This window comes from Fukomys damarensis, unplaced genomic scaffold (assembly GCF_012274545.1).
Source record: "Fukomys damarensis isolate Sample0158 unplaced genomic scaffold, DMR_v1.0_HiC HiC_scaffold_17, whole genome shotgun sequence".
Taxonomy (NCBI): Eukaryota; Metazoa; Chordata; class Mammalia; order Rodentia; family Bathyergidae; genus Fukomys; species Fukomys damarensis.
In genome coordinates, this window is record NW_022900929.1 from 72,740,487 (window position 1) to 72,749,936 (window position 9,450).

The 9,450-nt window shown below is 37.9% G+C and overlaps 1 long non-coding RNA gene across 4 annotated transcripts in view; it reads left to right on the forward strand.

Moving 5' to 3' along the window:
• The first annotated feature begins 22 nt into the window (after positions 1–22).
• LOC104867965 overlaps positions 23–9,450 on the forward strand; it is a 338,035-nt gene continuing 328,607 nt past the window's right edge. For all 4 annotated transcript variants that reach the window (XR_002025640.2, XR_002025642.2, XR_002025643.2 and 1 more), the window contains exons 1-2: positions 23–193; positions 5,555–5,672. This is a non-coding gene — a long non-coding RNA (uncharacterized LOC104867965). The remainder of the gene's footprint in view (positions 194–5,554; positions 5,673–9,450) is intronic.

Sequence of the window (9,450 nt, forward strand, 5' to 3'; positions counted from 1 at the left end):
GGGCCACGCCCCCCGTAAAAGTCCCGCCCCGGAAACCCAGTCAGGGGATCCGCGCTGGGGCTCGGTGCCTTCCTCAGTCCGTCCCTCGCTCTCTGCGCGTTTGGCCGGCCCTCCCGCTCTGTCCCGAGGCCCCGCCGCGCGTCTTGCTGCACAGCAGTCTCGGCCCTGTTCTGAGGTCCGGAGCCCAGTTGTGGTGAGGCTTTACCCAGCCCATCCTGAGCCTGGAGGCTTCCCAGTCCTGAGAGCCCCTGCGAGTTGCTTGCCCGCAAGCTCCTACTTAAAACGTACATGTTTGTGATTCATAATGAGTACATGTATTGTGGAGAGCTGTCACATATACGTACTGCTTCTTAATCCTGTGTACTTGTCTTCTCATCTTCTTCCCCTCCTTCCATCTCCAGATCCCCTTCTCCTCCCCAAAAGGTCTACCTCCCCGTTTCCTGTCCGTCTTTTGTTATGTAAACTTTGGGTTTCTCAATATTTAACCTTCTATGTCTGTTTTATTTCACTTACCATTATGTGAGGTGCATCCATTTTCCTACAAATGACTAAAATGTGGCCTTTAGGGCTGAGTAGCATTCCACTGTGTACACATCCCACCGGCAGCCTCATCTGGACCTCCTCAGTCACCCGGTTCTTGTCGCTTCAGAATTGTCAGCTGGCCGGAGGGCACTCCACCCCACACCTACTGCTTCCTGGGCATCACTGCGCCCACTCAGAAACTGGGCTCTTAACCTGCCTTCTGTGCCCTCTGTTACTGCTTATCTTTCAATAATTTCCTGTCTTCTCAACTTCCTTGTAAAGCCCTTGATGGGAACAAGTCTATGTCTCACCCTTCACACAGTGGGTATAGAACCAGTGTTTATTGATTATGATGGCAAGTCTGCACAGGTGTGGCAGAAAGATTTTAGATCGAAGGGCAGAAAAGCAATTGGATTCTAGACCCAGTTTTGCTAATAACCCCAAGGAAATCACCCAACCTCTATAATGTTTTTGGTTTATCAGCAAACTGAGACATTGCTGGACAAGATGCTTAATTCCAACAGTGATTCTGTGACCTGTTAGGAGTTCTTCCAGTGCTTTTTGCATCTCTGATTCTGTAACTCACTTTTCTGGGATTAGCTTGAATGAATATTCAGGCTCCCTTATGTGGTTCTTTTACATTTAAAAAGTCTGTTTTATAAGCCCATCACCCTATGGTGAGAATCCAAAGAAAATGAACCTCCAATTTAGGTGTTCTCAAGTCAAGAATAGGGGCTCTTCACTGTTTCATTACTCTCTCTCTAATGGAATCAGGTTGTTAGGGTAGTATTTCCTGATTGCCCTAGAGATCATTTGAAGTTGTTATTTAAATCAGGACCATTTGTAGTGTGCACAGTGCTTTTGTAGGAACTGGGGAAAAAGGCACTGCTTCCTGCGGACAGCTACGAAGGGATGTGTGGTGCGCAGCTTAATGAGAGAAACATGAGGTGGGTTTTCTACCCCAGTTTGTACCGAGGGGTGGTTGATTTTGTCCAGTGAGTAACCTGCCCAGTTGTACAGTGTGGTCCTGATTCAAGGAAGTCTTCCATTCATCACTGTTTCTTAGTGCTTGCACCCAGACTTCTCCCGTGTTTCTATTAAGATATGTAGAAGATATGCAATTTTCTATGAGCTGTGATCTGTTTACTACTCATGAAAGGATTGACTCCATGGTGTTTGATAGCCAGGCATCTCATACAAAAGAGAACAGGAGAGACTAAGTTCCTTCTTCAGAGACAGACAGCCTAGTGTGGCTGCAGAAAAGTGAACAGATATGTTATAGTACAATATGAAAAAATTATAAGTGGGATTAAAATAATCATTTAAAATATCTCTGTTCCTTTTATGTTATAATGGAGCCTACCCATGTAGCTATCTGGTCAGTTTATTTTAGCTAAATTTTAACTCTTAAGGATGATACAATTCCCTTTAACAATTATTACCTTCTGTAGAAAAAACTCACTCCTTGTATTGAAGGGATATTTCTATACTTTGAGCGTTGTGCTTAGAAGGTAATTTTGAGACTATTCTCATATGGTCTATTGGGTGAGGCCACACTTTTAGAGGCATCATGTTTCTCAAAGGAAGTGTTAATTCTCAATGTAGTCTGGGTGTCAAGAAAAAGGTGTTTCAGTCTCTTTTGATCTCGCTCTTGTGCCATAGACCTTGGTGAGGGTGATGGCAGTCAGTATTTGTGGGAGCTGAGTTTGCTTTTGCTCCTTGGGGATGTGCTGGGGCTAGAAGACCAGCTTGTAGTTCGCCCTGGGAAGACAGTAAGCAAAAGATATTTGAAGGTATAGTATCTAACTTCGTGTAATGTATGTGTTCATTTTCCTTTCTAGTCATATCAAGGCAAAGGTCATGAAGTCACGTCTCAGCTTTCTTCACTGCTTTAAAAAGTCATCCATTCACTAAGCTTCCTGTTATGATCCTTTTTGCTTTCTAGAACATCTTGTCAGGTTTTGTGATTCTGATGAGGGGGGAAAGAGTTGGAACCTCCATTCCTTTGCCCCACCTGCTAGAACAGGTGTAGGGCATCTCCTCATTACCTACGTCATTGCTGTGCTCCTTGGATGGGGAAGTTTCCAAACTTCCATGGCTCTAAGCATTTTATTCTAATTAAATAATTACCCAAGACCAGGCCTCCATCCCATAAGGAAAATAAATATTCGTGACTGATTCAGATGTCTGGCATTGGTGAACTTGGGTGGCTGAAAGAACCAGCTTGATGTGGAACTAGGCTTGTGGGAGTTCTTGGTGTAAGAGAGCAAAAGAGGTCATGTCACCTTGTTTGTACTATAAAAGACAAATAGCTCAAGCTCACATCTTCTCATCCTCCCTTCCCCAGTAGGCATTGGGCAAGAGCTCTTTGCCAACCCCACCACCTCCCTCTCCCACTTCTCAAAAAGTTCATGGTTCAGTTTCTGGCCATCTTTTCCTTTTCTTCTCCCTTAAAGCTTCTTCCTACTGTTCATCTTAACCTATTTTCAACTATATAAAAATATTGGGGCAGCCTATGACACAAATTTTTTCTGAGCCAGTACTCCACGCTCACTTAAAATGGCTTCATTGAGAGGGTTCAGTGAAGTACATACTCTTAGAATGAAGACAGGGATGGCACATGGCCAACTCCCTCACCTGCAGCATCTCCTGTTTGATGAACCACTCACTATCTTTTAAACTTTAGAATGAGTATTTATCCCATTTTGTAAATGAGAGTATGTTTTTGGTGCACTGATGAACTTAAACAATGCATTCCACTGAAGTAGGGCACCTTTCCTGGACAAATATAAGGTGTCTGCCAAGTTTCATGTACTCACTGGGTTCCACAGCAAAGCATTCACAGTCTTGTGGTATCTTTAAATAAAACCAGAATGCCAGCTCTTGCATTCTAGGAGGACTATTAATTGGATGCTAGTGTAGCTACATTACCACACAGGTCATTCTCTCCCTAGACGCAAATCAATAGAGAAAACTAAATTACACTCCAAAGGACGCTGGTGAGCAGAAATGACATATGAAAATATAATGAATAAAGTCATTCATTGTTCCATTTATTAATTCAACACATATTTGTCTAATACTCTTTTAAAGATGTTTTTGAGCCAGGATTGGTGGCACACAGCAGTGATTTCAGTACTCTGGGAGGCTGAGGCAGAAGTATTGCAAATTGGAACCCAAGCCTGGGGAACTTAGCAAGACCTATCTCAAAATTAAAAAAAAAAAAAAAAAAAAAGAAAATTCAAAAATATGAAGGGCTGAGGATGTAGCTGAGTGTCCTACCCCTACAAAGTCTTTATTTTTAACAAATCATTTAAAGTTTAGAATTATCAAATGAATGTATTTATTTTAAAGGGTCTATGCACAAAACTGTATTTGGCAGTACCCCATAAAGATATTTTATGTTTCATTTGGAAAAAGGCCAGTGATGTTGAAGGGATATATTCAAATGAAAGAGTGCAAATCAATACTATATTGATGCATATTGTATGGGGGCAGCCACAAAGTCCTTATCAGCTTTTATATATCAGAAAGAGAAAATTTGGCTGTGTTCCTGCTCTTCATTATAAAACAAGTGAAGTAAGCCACAACCAAAGTCTGCCATGAGGCCATTGCAAATCTATTTGATGACTTCTGTGCTGGAGGATTTTCTTCCTATCTCACCCCAGAGGTAAACTGGAAATATGTATTTGCTCATGAAGTATATAACTTATATGAGCTTTCAGAAAAGTAATTGGTAATCATGATAATGTGCTGAAAAAGATTTAGAGGTAGTATTTGTATATGTGTATTTTATCTGGTTTTTATATAAGAGAGAAAGAAAAGAGTTACGTTCTGATGGTGTTTTCCAAGAGTGTAGCTCTGAGCAATTCACTGAGTTTTTATGATGGCAGAATTGATTCACTGTTATTGCAGCTGCTACTTAAGCAAGAGTTTATGTCCATCATCATGTCAGCATTCCAAATTTAAGGTTTCAGATCAAACAAAATATTCCAGACTCACAAGCCCACAAACTCTCCCATTTTCTATTGGGTTCTTGAACCATACTACATAGCCATTAGGACACACTCATTAATAAATTAAAAGGAATGGTAGGAGTGCAAAGTTCTTCAGAAATATAATCTTCAAGATTAAAAAGCCTAGGGCTGGGGATTTAGTTCAGGGTTCTGCCACCTGCCTCACAAGTACAAGGTCCCAAGTTCGATCCCCAGTATCAAAAAAAAAATAAAAAGATTAAACAGACTGTATTTTAAATAAATGAGTAACAATAGCCTGCATTTGGAATTCACTCTTTACTTTGGAAGTATAGAACTTCAAACTAACTCCTTTTTTTAGTATATGTGCTGCCAAAGTGAGCACTCAAAGTACCTCTTAACAATCAGTGAGAGCTTACAGTTTTTCATTTATTATTAACATTATTCTTCTCAAGCTACAAATTAGGAACTTTGATAATTTGTGTTGGATGTCTTAGTCCATTTTCTGTTGCTACAACAAAATACCCGAGACCGAATAATTTGTAATAAGAATTTTATTTTAGCTCACAATTCTGGAGATGGAGAAGCCCAAGATCATGTGCATATTTGGCTTCTGATGAGGGCCTTGAGCTACCTCTTATCATTGTGCTGCCTTGTATTAGGGTGGGGAAAAGAAAGGGGGAAGCAAGAGATTTTTGTATGTCCAGGAGAAACCTACAGAAGGTGGCGGGCTCATTTTATAATAACCCAGTCAAGACATAACTCACCTCATGGAAACTACATTAATTGTTTCATGAGGGTAGAACTTATAAAGATCCCACAGCCTCTCACCACTCTGATCATTGCCCTAGTACTGAGGAAATAAACCTCAGCAGGAGTTTCAGTGGGAATAAACCATGTTCAAACCACTGCATCAGGTTAGAAATTATCAACTACAAATGCTTGAGATAATTTTAAGAAAGACATAGAAGGGCAGTGTGTTAGTTTTGCAGGGTTACTGTAACAAATTTCCACAAGTTGTATGGCTTAACACAACAGAAATTTATTTCTTATTCTAGTTCTGGAGGGAAGAAATCCAAAAGTCAAGGTTTCAACAGGGTTGACTCCTCTTAGAGGCACTGCAGGAGGAACCATCCCAACCCTCACCCGGCTTCTGGTAGTTGCCAACAATTGCAGGTATTGTTCATGCTTCCTGGCTTGTATCTACATGATTCCAATGTTTGCTTTGTCTTCTCTGTGTCTCTGTGTGTCCTTTTTTCTTACTATAAGGACACCTGTCATTGGATACTACGGTGTGACCGCATCTTAAGTAGTTACAGCCACTAAGACTCTATTTCCAAATAAGATAACATTCTGAGGTGCAGGTGGACATGAATGTGGGGGACACTATTCACCCAGTTATTATTAAATGTGAATATGCACACCTGAGTGTTTAAACTACTTTGTTGAATGTCTGTACAGTTACTGTGTGAGTTTTTACCTGGGGAGACATTTGGGTATTTAAATAAAAATGCTAAATATACATTCCAAATACAGAAATAGATATGGTCATAGGTTTACTATCGTAGAAACCATGATTCATCACAAAAGGAAGATAGTATTTGCCAGAATGGTTTAGGAAAAATAGGCTTTTTGTTGTTTTTTTTGTGGGGGGACCTTACGATAGATATCTTTTGATTCATTCAGCCCTTTTCGTTATCCATCCAGTTATCTATTCATGTTCTCAACTCTTCAGGTAAAATTTGAATAATTAAAAATATATTCAAAACAAGTTGAAAGAAATTAGAGAAAGGGGAAAATTGAGATTAGGAAAGTAAGTCAGGAACCAAAATGTAATAGGTCAGATCCCTTATATCTGCAAAACAGAGATGGGCCAGAGAGTTTTCCAGCAGATTAGTAATAAAAATGTGATTCCTGTCCTGGTAAGATGAAGAACTTGGTTACTGATGTTTGTCCTTTATATATAAACAAGGAAATAAAGCACTATTTGGTAAAGAGAATTACTTATTTTACACTGTTAGATGACATATTACAATACTTTGTTATAGATATTTTCATTTGCAGCATCTCAGATAAGCCACAGATTTTTCTATAAAATTTTTTTTCAGGACAATAGGAGTGAGATGATTTTTCCTAAATCTTTACCAACATAGACATACATTCTAGAAAATATCATCTACAGTACATTATCTCTGTTTTAAAAACTGACACCAGAATAAACAAAAATTTTAAAAAACCACCAATAGTAGGAAATATGTGGCATAAGGATGAAAATAACGAGTAGTTAAATAGCCTATTTTACACCTGTGATTGTGGAACAATATGCAAAGAGTACTTAAAAAAAATATACTGTTCCGTAGAACTCCAAAATATATTATTAAGTAAAAGTAGCAAGTTACAGAATAATTATCTATGATTTTATTTTACTTTTATATTAAAAACAAATCCATACAATACCAGTATGTATATAACATTTGTACATATTTATATATGTTTATCTACCTATAAGTAAATTGTTGGTAAAACTCTAGAAAGATAAGCTCCAAACTACTCATATAGTTATTCTGGATGGAGAGGATGAAATAAAGGTAGATTTTTTTGTTGGTGTTATTTGACTTTATATAATGAGCATGCATTTGTATTTTATGTGTATAACTAAAATAGCTTTTACAATGAGTACAATAGAATGGAAAATAATATCATTTAATATTGACCAGCCGCCCTGCTGTAGTAGTTTCTCTTCTCATCCCTTATATGGCCATGAAAGTATTACCACAAGTGTCATAGAACTCACACATAGATTGCAGGCAGAGTTAGGTTTAGTTCTCAGTTCTGTCAAAGACTAGGTATTGTGCCTCAGCTTCATTATCAGCTATGTGGGAATTATGACAACTCTTGCCTTTGTTGGCTGAAGATTATTTGGCACAAATGAGATAATGTATAAAAAAGCCCCTGTGGTGCTTCCCATGACTATCACTTACCTATAGCAGGCAGTAAATACATGTAGCAGAAGACTTTTCTATGTTTTAAGAGGTTCTGCCCCACCTTGGTTTCCTCTCTGTAAGTTTTACAAAGTAGAATTAATAGTATTCAGCATCTAAAGTACCTTATTTATTTGCATTTGGCTCTAGCTTTGTGAGTTTTTAGTTACGTAACCTTGTTCTCAGAACTCTTGGCCAATGCACACAAAGGTCAGGCAGAGGAACTCAACCTCTCGGTCCTCCAAGGGCCTGCATTTACCATATCCTTTTCTCTGGAGCTGTTGACAAACCCTTCCTGGCTTTTACGTCTTAATGCAACTTCTTGGAGTTGCCTAGATCTGAATTCTAGGTCACATGAACTTCTTATTGCAACACTGCACTCTTCCCTACTCAGTATTGCTGGCCTGAATACCAGCGGCTCCATCCATAGGGTTTTCACACCTAAAATTATTTATTTATTTATCCATTTATTTCCATTGAGTTTACTGGTACATTTTAGGTATACAGTACCATTACATTCATCCCTGGGATCTTGTATCTTTACATGACAGATCTTGGTTCTCATTTTTTCCCCTTGTCCCTTGCCCCCCTTCACCCCATCTACCTTCTCCTATTTACAAAGACTTTGTTTCCATTTTTTACTTTTCTTATATTTTTTCTTTTCCCTTATTTCCTTTCTCCTATCCTCCCAACTTCCCCTACACCTTTAGCCCTTTTCTTCCTATTTTACATGATCAGTTATACAATTTAGATCTTATTTACACTTTTAGCTTTTTATACCAGAGAAACTATTTGCTATTTACACATGTGTGTCTTATTTATTTCACTTAGAAGTATGGCCTCGATATGCATCCATTTTCCTATGAATGACTCCAGTTTCTCATTCTTTTTTTTTCTTTTTATTGAGTTTATCTCAATCTAGGTATGCAATACAGTTACATTCATTATTGGGATCCTGTACCTTTACATGATAGGTCTTGATTCTCATTTTTTCCCCTTGTCCCTGCCCTCCCTTCACTCCCTCCTCCCCTCCCCATTTACAAACACTTTATTTCCATTTTTTTATTTTCTCATATTTTTTTCCTCTCCCTTATTACCTTTCCCCACCCTTCCCACTTTCCCTACACCTTTAGCTTTTTACTTCCTATTTCACATTATTAATTATCTCATTAGGATCTTGTGTACTATTATAGTTTTTCACACCAGAGAAACTATTCAGTATTTCAGTTAAAGAAATCTCTGTATGAACATTAAAAGTAGGGAATCCTAAAATAAAACTAGAAAGGAAAGTAAAAGAGAAAAGCAATGATGTAAAATTAAAGTAATCCTTAATTTTGAAGATGAAAATGGTCCCTGAACATATTTAAATTGCTTCTTGCTCTTGTAGTCTTATATTCTTTTTTTTCATTATTGAGAAATACTTTATTAGTTTCTGTAATTAAACCCATGTAGATATGACCTTACATATTTAATACAGTGTGTTACCCCTGTACATATGGAAAAAAATTAACATTTCTAGACCAATATGGCTGTCAATTTCTGTACAATGCCAACTCAACACAGTAAATTGGGATAACTTTTTCCAAAGCAGACAGCGCAGTTAAAGTTTCCAAAAATTCAAATCATATATATATGTATATATATATTTATATTTATATAAAAAGACCAATAATAGCAATATGTTATGCATCAATAGCAGCAACAGCTTTTCCAGGTTCTGCAGTCATCTGAACAAAATTAGACATTCAGCACACTCCATTAAAAAAAAAAACAAAAAATCAAAGAAAAGAATAATACCCAGAAAACAGCAAAGTTCTGTTGCTGTTGTGGTACCTGGGACCATTTTTATTTTATTAGCATCTTAATCATCATCTGTAAAGAGAACATTCTAGAGTAATATCATTAAATGTAGCTCTGATAAAGCACAGTCCCTACTATGTATCATAAAGCAGGTACAAGATATTTTACATTCA